General features: G+C 40.7%; 1 long non-coding RNA gene and 1 pseudogene across 1 annotated transcript; one reads left to right on the plus strand and one right to left on the minus strand.

Annotated features, from left to right (window-relative positions):
* Rn4.5s-ps4 (4.5s RNA, pseudogene 4) lies at nt 1,406-1,694 on the minus strand (annotated as a pseudogene).
* Nucleotides 8,339-12,075, plus strand: Gm30442. The gene is made up of 3 exons (XR_373275.2): nt 8,339-8,423; nt 9,160-9,223; nt 11,987-12,075. It is a non-coding gene; the product is annotated as a predicted gene, 30442 (long non-coding RNA).
* The last annotated feature ends 356 nt before the right edge of the window (nt 12,076-12,431 follow it).

Raw genomic sequence — 12,431 nt, forward strand, 5'->3', positions numbered from 1 at the left:
TGTGCCTAAAAAGAGGCTCTCTGCCCTAACGCATTCATCTCCTACTCCATAATTCCTTTAAATGAATTCTATTAGTCACAAAGACACTCTCTTAGGGCCTCTGCTCAAAACTCAGAGGAGCCCTTGAGTCTCACTTACACAAAGTACTAAATGTGACACTGAAAGAGGATTTGAGCTGTTCTTCCTTCTCCAGTAATAGACACAGAAAAGCAAATGAAAGCCAGTGCGTGTAAGTGAGGGTGACTCTTAGTAATCAGGCACCCCCGTGGTCAGCCCGAGAGACCTAGTGACAGAAGGACCATCAGGCACCTCCATGGCCAGCCCGAGGGACCCAGCAGCTACAGAAAACATCATCACTAGCTGCCAAGAGGTGACACATTTCTACTGTTGTCTTATGTCACCTGTCCTCCTGCTCATGCGCTATATCCCCAGTAAAAGGCTGTGCTTCTCTTACCTTCCCCAATTCCTCCACCCAGAGGCCTGCTCAGGTCCAACAGTGACCATGATAAAGGCTGCCTAACACTGACGTGTCTGTGGTTGGGTAGTACTGAGAGCAGCTGTTAGAGCAGAGGAAGTTTCTCCACACTGAGCCAGAATCAAGCTTTTCTTCTGTAAATTGTTTTTGTCAGACACTTTATCACAGGGATGGAGGCAGAAATGATGACAGATACCCGGTGGAAACATGATAAACTCTTTCTCTTGACTCAGGTTCAAGTGGACTTTCCTAGGCCGTGGGGGGAAAAAAGCAGACATAATGCTTATATTTCTTACCCCAGAAGTTTGTATGGAATTCATCTAGTTTCATTTTATGTACAAATCAAACAAGAACATATATGTCCCCCATGAGACTGAGAAGTCTAGGGGAACATAAGCCCACACTGGAAATTCTGAACTTGACCTTAAATTTCCTTGTTTCTGAAAAGTTAGTCCTGTACGTCATTGATGGTCAACTGTGGCGCAATGATGTGTAGATTCTGAACGCTGTAAGTTTTTATAGCTAAGAACATGAGCACCTGGATTCAAAGGTCATCAAGTAACACTAGATAAATACTTTCAGAGAGCTATAGATATGTACTTTTCCAGAACCACTTATTTATGTCCACAGTAGAGAAAGTAGTGAAGCATCCACCTGTCCCTCTTCTCCCAGACAGAGTTGTATACACTTCCGTACCAAGATAAGACCTATCTCCATTTACTCCAGTCTCTGGATGGCCTTTTCTTCAGTCTCTGCTCCACATGTTTTCTCTGTATTTCCTTTAGATAGGAGCAATTCTGGGTTAAATATTTGGAGATGAGTGAGTGGCCCCATCCCCCATCTGGGGGAAAGACGTACAAATTTATTTTATTTATATGGATATTCTGTAGCTGTCTTCAGACACACAAGAAGAGGGCATCGGATCCCATTGCAGATGGTTGTGAGCCACTTACAATTGCAGGGTATTGAACTGAGGACTTCTGGAAAAGCAGTCAGTGCTCTTAACTGCTGAGCCATGTCTCCAGACCCTATGCGTAGCCCAGGCTGGCCTCAGACTCATGATCCTCCTGCCTCTGCCTCCTTCAGCAAATCCTACCAGTGTGCTTCACCACAACCAGCAAAGATGTATGTATGTATGTATGTATGCATGTATGTATTTAATGTATATTAATGCTCTATCTACATCTATACCTCCATGCCAGAAGAGGGCATCAGATTCCACTATGGATGGTTTGAGCCACCATGTGGTTGCTGAGAATTGAACTCATGAACTCTGGAGGAGCAGCCAGTCTCTTAACTGTTGAGCCATCTCTCCAGCTCCAGCATTTTTTTATTTGAAGATTTCATACATGAATACAATACATCTTGATGGCACTCCCATCCCCCTCCCCACCCCACTCCCCCGGCACACACACAGAAAAGAGGGTAGACAAACACACCAGATGCCCTTTACAAGTTCTGAGCTTTCCAGTGTGACATTCCTTTCTTACACTTCCTGTGCAGCCCTTCTGCATTCTTACAGCATTCCCATGTGGGAAGTGCTTGGCACAGGAAACTGACTTGAAATACTTCGTGATTAAAATAGAAGACTCATTTCCTGGTCCACCCAGAAGTTTTGTATTCTGATAATATGAGTTTCTGTATTTGTACACACAAATGTATATGTAAATATATGCATTTACGTATTTATGGATACATACATATTAGATAACAGGCTATCTTGCCAGCTTATAAGAATAGCTAGATTGAAAAAAAAAATCTGCCATTTTTCTTTAAATCCAGTCTGGTTTACATAGTGAAGTCCAGGCAAGGCAGCTCTGCATAATGAGGCCCTATCTCAAAGCAAAACAAGAACAAAATAACCTTTTATTTCCCACTCAATGCACCATTCACAATTTCCCAAGATAGTAAGTTTACTCTTGTTAGCTAGAATGACTAGTAATCTTCGTTTCACTCTCAGAAGACCCCTGTTTGCAAAGTAAATTATTCTGTCATCCAAAAAGTGATGCACATAATCTGAAGAAGTGTCTTTGGAAAGGTTGAATATTATCTGAGGTTTCTGTATGGCTTTTAACATGTGGAGATTAATTCTTAATTGCCACTTCAGCAAATTTGCCACAGAGCAGCACTTCCTCTGTGCAGGTTGCCACCCAAACAGCAAAACTGCTTTGTGTTGGTTTTGGTTTTTGTTTGTTTTTGAGACTTTCTACTTTCTAGAACTCAACACCAATGACAAAGCACAAATCACTTTCTCATTGCTTATCTGGGGTATTTAAGTAAATTTTTCTTTGCATATGTTTTCATTGGCATCCCTAATATGGGGCTAAATGAATGAATGATCTATCTTTGAATAAAATAAGTGGTTAACCCCCAATATAATACTAAAGGATTCAGGGTGTTTGCAGGGTTACTAGCTCCATGGTTCATTTATTCTAAAGTTGTGCAGCGACAACCTACCTTGCAGCTTGAACAGGTTTGCTACTGAGCTCCTTCTACAAGTGCAACTGAAACACAACATTAAATCATTTACAGTAGGTTAGTGGCAAAGAGGGAAACCAAACCACAAGTTGTTGCTATTGAAACTCCCGCTCAGCACTCTGCCTTGGTGTGACAACATGTTGGTATTCTTTGTGTGTCCTGTGTACATTTCCAAGTTGCTGTATTTCATGCAATATATGACGCACCTTTGCACCATTACGGTGCCTTCAGTCTAAAAACACATTAGTAACACTGCATTTATTGAAAATCAAGTTTTCAATATGTTCAAGTCTTATTTATATGTAAATGAAAGTTCAAAATAAAACTGAAAGAGATAAAGCTAAAAGGAATGGAAGAACACGACAGCTGAAGAGCCTGATAAAAGGAAACGAGGATTATCAGTGCTGTTGCTAAGCACACAGGTGGAGCCATCCCAGGATACTTGTGCACTAGGGTAGGGATGGAGTCTCAGGACCACTGGGGAGAGAGAGGTACGCGTGCTTCTCTGTAAGAAGGCAAACAACCTGTGCAAATCTCCCTGAATACTTTAACTCATCTCCAGATTACTGTTAATATCAATTTTAATGTAAGTGCTATACAAAACACTGCCATGCTGACTGGTTTATAAGTAAAGTGTTCTACAGTATGAATTTTTAAAAATTTTTTTTTCATTTGAGATTGGGTGAATCTGCAGATGCTAAGGATATAGAAACCTACAAGTATATAAAAGGACTGATGGATATAATCATGGTAGATAGATAGATAGATAGATAGATAGATAGATAGATAGATGAATAATAGAAGTTTCTATGAGAGGAAAACTGGTCAATATCTACAGATTGTTTCAGAGGGCAGAGAAGCAGGTGTCACTGGTTCATTAAAAAAAAAGTAGAAAACAGCATGTTGAGATTACACCTTATGTAACACGAGAGAACCAAACACTTAGTGAACTAGCCCAAATCCTCATGTCTCACAGAAGCCAGACTGTGCAGCAGCTTACAAAAGGAGCCAGAAATAGAGATCTGGTGAGCTAATGTTCACTGAAATACTACACTCAGTCCATACGATGCAGTGCAGGAGAGAGGAAGAAAATGGGGGTAAGGACCGAGAGGGAGAGACGAGGGGCAGAGGGAGGTCCTTTGTATTCCTGCAGTCCACTCAGTGCCCAGGGTCTGTCCTGACACCTGGAATGAAGCTCAGGCATCTGAAGCATGAATTATTGTACAAAACCTGCACTTGCCTCCTTCAGCATATTTAAAAATGTTAATAGCTAATCTACATATTGCCTTTCACTGTCAAATTTATATAATTACATAATTCGATTTTGGTATAGCATAGAACCATTGGCCTAACCAGCTGGAAATACAGCCCTTCAAGATGATATACAATACTGGCTGTTATACGTTATGTTATGTCTCATATATTGCCTTGCCCTATGAGCAGTATTGTATTATTATAAACATTCTTAGCTTCTATTATAATATGGGCATAAGTGCCATATTAACATTTTACTCCAGTTGTTGCTCTGATGGGTGAGCGGGGAGTGAGTGTGTGGGTGGAAGAGCACTCTCATAGAGACAAAGGGGAGGGGGAATAGGATGGGGGGATTGTGGAGGGAGACCAGGAAGGGAGACAACTTTTGAAATGTAAATAAATAAAATAACCAACAAAAAAAGATATATCAGAAGGAAATGGAGCATTGCTCAGAATAGAATGAATTGTTCACCACAAGAAAAGAGTCCATTTATTTACTAGTTATATAGTTTTCTAATGTCATGTAGAAATTGCTCTATCCATGGCCAGTGTGACTGCTAGCCACTTTCATTTAGTTTTCATGTTCTTTTCTTTAGTGGTTGCTTAGTTGAGTACAGTGATGCCTCTGAGTACCGGCGGAGCTCCTTCTGTGCACAGGATTCTCCCATGCGGGATTCTCCCCAGCACCTTTTACTCTATGGACATGTGGCCCAAGCTTCACAACTCAGGGCTATCCCTGAACACTGCCCTCACCCATGACTTGGCTGCTTTCTCCCAGAACTGACACAGTGCAGATGTGTGCCTCTGACCAGGAATCCCTCTCCAGGGTCTGTCAAGATGCAGACATGTGAACCTCCAGGTTCACTCTCTTACATTTAACAGTGTGTCCCATCCCCCATGTCCAGTATCCCAAGAGCCACAGTTTCATTTGTTGTGCTTTTTGTTACTCAAGTGAGAAAAATAAAATTTGTCTCTTATAATTTGCTTTTGACTGAAAATGTCAGTTTCCTTTGCCTTTTTTTAAATGTTGGAAACATATTTACATTGGACAGGTAGGAGTAAGGAGTAAAAAGGCTACAAAGCAGACATACTATAATACGGTGGTGCTTTGGAAAGTCCTAGGGCAGTACAAAGACTGAGAATTAGGAATTAGGAGGGAACTGGGAATCCAGGAGACGAGATCGTATTATGAAAGTGTCTGAGTAAACACAGACAGAAGTTGTTCCTTTGGCAGGGCCAACACCACACCACTAGCAGCCCCGAGTGGCCACAGTACATGTTACATAAGCTGGCCTGCCTTAAAATGCATAAGCCAACCTTTATTTAGAATTAATTTTTGATCCTTTGACCTTTCATGAGCTCTTAGCTTCAAAATGTCAAAATGCTTCAAAAGTTTCATTGAAATGATGTCATTCTTCCTTGAGACATTCTGTACTGTGCCTTTTCTCAGAGATATATATTTGAGCTCTTAGAAACTTTCTTATATGTTTTTTAAGAGTATTAATTGAGGAGAATTAACAGTGGTTAAATTTACAGTTATAGCACATCTCAACAAATATTGTCCCACCACACCCAAACCATCAATTCAGTTTTAGAACTGATTTCAGAAAAGCATTTACATCTGCAAGAGAGTATGATGTGTTCTTTAACCCTTTGTCTCCTACCTCCACTCTTTGCTCCTGGTCTCATGTGCTCTAAGCTTTGCCTTGTGAGACTGAAGCAACAGATGAACTCACAAAAGCAGTGACATGTGTCAATTACTCTCCTTTCTGCCTAGCAGGAGCCAGAGGTAACAAAGACTCACTGAAATGGGACACTGAAGCTTCTCAAAGTTAAGACAGGACCAGAGAGATAGCATGATGGAGAGAGATACTGCTACCATGCCTGACAATCTGAGATTCATACCAGGCCCACATGGTGGAAGCAAAGAACTAACTCCTGTACTATAAATAGGCTCTCCTCTGACCCTGGCATAGGGGCACATGTGTGAGTGTGTGTGTGTGCATGTGCACACATGCACACACACACACACACACACACACACACAGAGAGAGAGAGAGAGACAGAGACAGAGACAAAGAGACAGAGACAGAGAGACAGAGACAGAGAGATAATACATAATATAATAATATAATACAAATTTTAAAATCCTTATTGATAAGATGTAAAAACCATTACAGGATGGGTGACTTACATTATGTGCTCTGGCTGCCTATTGTACTGACATCAGTGCATGACATATGACCAAATTCCCAGGCACTGAAGACATGAGCCACTGAATTTGCATGGCATAGCAGGACATGAGGGAATTATCACACACAACAAAATTTAGATGACTGGGGCACTGAAAAGTAAGCACCAGAGGTCTTTGCTCAGACCTTTACTTCTGGAAACTACAGCTGAGTTGTAAATGAGCAATACCAGAAACAAAAAAATAGAAAGCTTATTAGGGACTCGTCAGGCATTTATGTGACTTACATAAACCATTCCTGACAACCTGAGATTGATACCAGGGATGACATGGCAGAAGAAGAGAACCTTCTCCTAAACTACAGGTTGACCAGAGCATAACCACTATATATATATACACACACACACACACACATATATATATAACACACACATATATATATATATATATATATATATATAACTAAAAAGGGGGCCCAGGGGAAGAGGGGGAAGGGAAAGCCCACACCCTGCCAGAGTTTTACCTATTCTCTGATCTATCAGGCATGGGAGAGCTGCTCTCTACCTTCCACTCATCCCTGGGTGGGCATTCAAGCCTCTGACCCACTCTTCAGGGGGTGGCCAAGGGGCAGCCCTACCTGGGAGTCCCAGAGCTACTTTGCTAAAGCCACTGGGGTTATAGGAGAGAGGGATGAGGGAAGAGGTTCCCAACAAAGAGTGAGTGCAGCAGATCTTGATGAGCAGAGACTCTCTATGGTTTTAGAGCTTTATTATAGAAAGGCAGGGAGAGAGGGGGGAAAAGAGAGGAGAAGACAAAGAGAGAGGAGAGAGGAGAGAAGACAGAGAGGAGAGAGGGGGTGAGAGTGAGGGGTAAGTGGGAGACAAGTAAAAGAGTGAGAAATAAGAGCATAAGAGTGAGGTGGGGCTGAAAGGCCCTTTTTATGGTCTTTTCTGTTGCTAGGTAACTGAGGAGGAGTGTAGCCTGAAGGTCAGAAGCTTGGGCCATTACCTATGTGACTTCTAGTCATGCTTCTCTTGTGGGGGCTGTGGGGGGCAGTAACTTAGGCAGGAGCCAGAGTTCCAGGAACATAAGGGAATGCCTACTGTGTCAAGAAGGTGAATCATCACCCTTTGGGGTTCAGACCTCAGCTCAACTGGAGACCAGCCTGCAATTCCCCACATATACTCACAGAGTGTGCTTCATTTGTTAACTTATCTGAGCCTTTATATTTAAAATAGACTTCCTATGGATGCAATATACTTTGATCTTGGTGGGGTTTTTCATTTGGTTGGTTAGTTGCTTGCTTGCTTGCTTGCTTGCTTGCTTGCTTGCTTGCTTGCTTGCTTGCTTGCTTGCTTACTTAGAGGTTCCCCATGCCCCCCATACACACAATATTTTTATTTGGTGTTTAAACAGACCTTACTTAAGATGGTTTTTAGTATAAAAGCATTTATGTTTACTTTCTATTTGCTTAGTTGTTGGGTTTTTTTTTCTTCATCAATATTGTAAATGTCATATGTTAAATCTGTAGTCACTAAAGTGATGCTAGATGGAGGCAGTGTGCATCTAGGAGGGATGAGTAAGGTTCTATGATGTCATAAGAATGAGGCCTTTATGGTGAGATCAGTACCTTATAAGAAGAGACATCAGAAAAATATACCTTCCACTTCTCCCTCTCCTCCTCCTCTCTCTCTCTCTCTCTCTCTCTCTCTCTCTCTCTCTCTCTCTCTCTCTCTCACTCTCCCCTTCTCCCCCTCACTCTCTCTTCCCCTCCTCTCCTCTCCACTCTATATTTCCCCCTCTTTCCCTCCCCTTACCTCTTCCTCTTTTCCTCCCACTCTCCCTCTCTTTTGATCTCCCTCTCCCCCACCTCCTCCTGGACTCCTCTTCTCTCTCCTCTATCTCTTCTCTCCCTCTCCTATCTCCCCCTCCCTCTCACCTTCCCCAGTATCTCCTCCTGTCTCTTTCTCTCTGACATAGGAGACAGTAGCCAACTTCAACTGAAGAAGAGAGCCCTTGATCCAGGTCAGCCACATTGGCCCTTGATTTCAAACATTCATCTGAAGAACTGTAAGAAATGAACTTGATTTGTAAAGGCAGAAACTGGGAGGTCTGCCTTTTTCTGAAAAGAAATGGAGGAACAATGGATCTGAGAGAGAAGTGACATGAAGGGTAGTGGTCAGAGAGTGGAGGGATGAAGGGCTGCAGTTGGGATGTATTGTATAAATAAAGGAAAAAAAGACACTCAGTCTACATGACTTATGAATATGTTCCCTTCTGAGCCTTCTCTGAACTAGAGTTAAGTAGAACTTTACAATTGGACTTTCCTTACCATGGCTTGATCGACCATGGGTGTTTATTACAAGAATCTGAAAGAATTCTTGATGCTCCTGCTCTAGATGCAGGTCATATTATTTTTTTTTTCATCCTCACACAGATCCAGACTCAGCCTATAGCATTCAATCAAACAGCCTTTAGAACACTCCAGAAGTTTCTGCTAAAGTGAGGCAAGCTGTAGTTGGAGCTCTGGATGCATCAACTGACTCAGATTCTGGGGGGAATATTGATTTTTACATTAGGATGTAAAAAATGATTATTTTTAGGTACAAGAAAGATAATTCATTTTTAATTGTTCTACATTTTTATAGAAGTGAAGGGGGCGAACCAAAGACTTGCAATGACTTCCAAGCTCTGTGTAGATCAAATCTGAAACCAACTATTTCTCTCACTCTTGTAATTTTAAAAGATAATTTCTCCTTAGACAGGGACATTGAACATGGATTTAATGAAGACATATTCTTGTCTTTCTGCTGACGAGGGCAACGGTATGTGCATGAAATTTACTTCAGGTGTATGCACATTGTTTTAAAATATAAAATGCTGAGTTAATAGAATTTGAGTTAATAGAATTGAATTTTCATTTGTTCCAAGAATCTTATTATCTGTATGTTTGATACTAACCCAGGCATGAAATTTGAGGAGAGCTTTGTTGTATAACCTGAATTGTATTTTTTTTTCTTTTTCCTTTATTGGAAGAGTTCAGAAAGTGAATCTAGGATGCATTGCAGATAGTTATAAAGTGATCCTGTTTCCTCACCCCTGATTTCCCCTGGGTGTGCATCTCGCTATTGATTTGCTCCCAAAATACTTTTGCTCTCCAAACAATGAGATCCTATAATGCATTAAAAAGAAACAGTTCCTAAGTACATAAGAACATTGTGAATGTAATCAGGCTTCATAGCAACAGATGATATTAAAGACTGTTGGCAGGGGCAAATGAGAGCCAAGATAACAATAGAGCATCTTAGGTTGTTAGGGTTTTTTTTCTTTAATTTTTGATGATAAGTCACATTTGTTAGAGTAGAGTTATTAATATCTTAAAGTAAGGATAGCTGAAATGTGTGAAATTGTCATTGTTTGTGAGTGTATTGAACAAGACTGTGCATAAGTACAAGTTTGTGGTGCCTCTTGATTAAGACATCTATTAGAAAAGGCATCATTCCTGACTGGGAAGCTAGTCTCTCTCCTATAAGTGTATTTTTGAGTGAATTTTTAAAATGGACTATAGATTGTTATAACATTTATGTAATATTGATTAACTAATCATTCTAAAATGTACTTACTTAAGTCATAATACTTTGTTATTTTTTAAGATCCTATGTGTTTGCTGTTTAATATTCTACTTGCTAAGTCTTATGTGGCTCTATTCATCTAGCAGGGACCTGGGGGCAGCTCAAGATCACTGGGGTTGCCAGACCAGAGCTGTCCTGTTGTGTAAGCATTACAATAACCCAGGCTTCAAGAGATGAACTTTTAGTAGGCATCTGTTGTGATGGTGTTTACCGACATAACATTGGCCATAAATTATACAAACCATCTCAGAGCCAAATGAGAAAGAAAAATATATGCCTTGAAACTAGGTTTCATTTTTGTTGGGAAACATTATTATGAAAAATATATCCCAACCCTGGCTTTAGCTGTATAAATTTTTATCTTTTCAAATGTAAAATGCATCCTTTCATTACCAAGAGCTCCACAATGTTATCTAGTTACTGCATAAAGTAAATCTAGAACCTGATGACCTTACAGGGTTGTATTAGTTAGGGTTCTCTAAAGTCACAGAACTTATGGGTAGTCTCTGTATAGTAAGGGAAATGGTTATGATGACTTACAGTCTGTAGTCCAACTCCTCAACGATGATCAGCTGTGAATGGAAGTCCAAGGATCTAGTAGTTGCTCAGCCTCACAAGGCAAGCAGGTGAAGAAAAACAAATCTTCCTTCTTCCAATGTCTTTATGTGGGTTTCCAGCAGAAGGTGTGGCCTAGATTAAAGGTATGTACCACCACGCCTGAATCTGGGATTTGCTTTGTCCCAGATGACCTTGAACTCAGAGATTTCCTTGCCTTAGTCTCCTGGGATTCATGGCCACTATGCCTCAAGATCTCTGTGCCAAGATTCAGTCAGAAACTTGTATCTCCCAGCCTCAAGATCTGAATCACAGGAGAGCCTTCCAATTCTGGATTGTAGTTCATTCCAGATACAGTCAAGTTGACAACCAGGAAGAGACACTACAGGGTGCTGGCACAAATGAAGCGTCCATGCAAAGTCTCTCAAGTGTAGCCATTGGACATCAGCTCTTTAAAAGGATGGGTCATTTTCACTCCACACCCAACACATCCACACTGGAAATATAGGCAGAAGATAATGCCAATTAGACATAGTCAAAGAGACAAAAATAATGGGAGAGAGCAGTCACTAGTCCATAGCAATAGGACAGTTTGTCCAGGGACATGTTGAAGCACAGGACTCTAGAGACGGGATGATCCTGCGACCAGTTCTATATCTGCTAATTCTTGTGACCCTCAGCTTCATCTGGCACTTTAATCATTTTTGTAACTATTCCTTTGGAGAAGTTATAATAGTTAACTCTACAGAGAGCTCTTCTGCTTCTACCTTTTCCTTTCCCCTCTGTTTAATTTCAGTTATCACATGCTAAATCTAACCATAGTCACATTTTCATGTGTTTCCTGGCACAGTAGCAGTTTCCACATAAAATCTGATAGCATTTGAGTTGAAGCAAGTGCCCTGAGTTGAGCTAAGAAGAGAGGATCATGTTCCAGGTAGTCTGTGAGTGCCTCAGACTCTTTAGTCTGGGATATAAGTAATAAAATAAGAGCTAATGATAAAGTGTAAAATTGAATAACAAATAAAAAATAAAGGTCCTTTACTATAAAATGGGGGGGGGAGCAAAATGTGTTGGCGATTTTGGTGGTTTGATTATGCTTGGCTCAGGAGTGACACTATGAGGAGGTATGGTATTATTGGCATAGGTATGGCCTTGTTGGAGGAAGCAAGTCACTATGGGCGTGGTCAATGAGACCCTCCTCCTAACAGACTTCTAGCTGCCTTTGGAACAAGAGGTAGAACTCTCTGCTTCTACAAAGCCATGCCTCCTCTAGACACTGCCATGCTTATGCCATAATCATAATGGACTGAATCTCTGAACCTGTGAGCAAGCCCCTGTAAAATGTTGTCCGTTATGAGAGTTGCCTTGGTCATGATGTCTTTTTTTTTTTTTTTTTTTTAGCAATGAAACTTTAAGACAAGGATTATACAGAAATTGCATTATGAAGTATTTCCAGAGCCTATATTTTTAATCCAACATCACCTGTGAGCATTTCTTCCCAAATGGAACAGTTCAGAACAGCATTCTATTATCTAGTTTTTATCAGTACTCAACCAGAGAGGAAAAGAAGAAAAGATGAAGATGAAACACATATATAGAATGGTTTTCTTTCACATGCCTTAACAAGTTTAATAATAACTTAGGATGCCAACACATCCATGGGTCTTCCTCATTCAGAGCTACTCTAAAATATATATATATATATCCTAGGAGTGTGCTGAAGTCGTTGCACAGTCATATGCCTCCACCATGTATAACTTGGAGATTTAGCTAGTAAAAGAGTTGAGGGAATGTTCTATATAATCTACCTACTATAATTTAGATCTTGAATGCCCCAAAACCCTGT

Source organism: Mus musculus, chromosome 1 (assembly GCF_000001635.26).
Source record: "Mus musculus strain C57BL/6J chromosome 1, GRCm38.p6 C57BL/6J".
Lineage (NCBI taxonomy): Eukaryota > Metazoa > Chordata > Mammalia > Rodentia > Muridae > Mus > Mus musculus.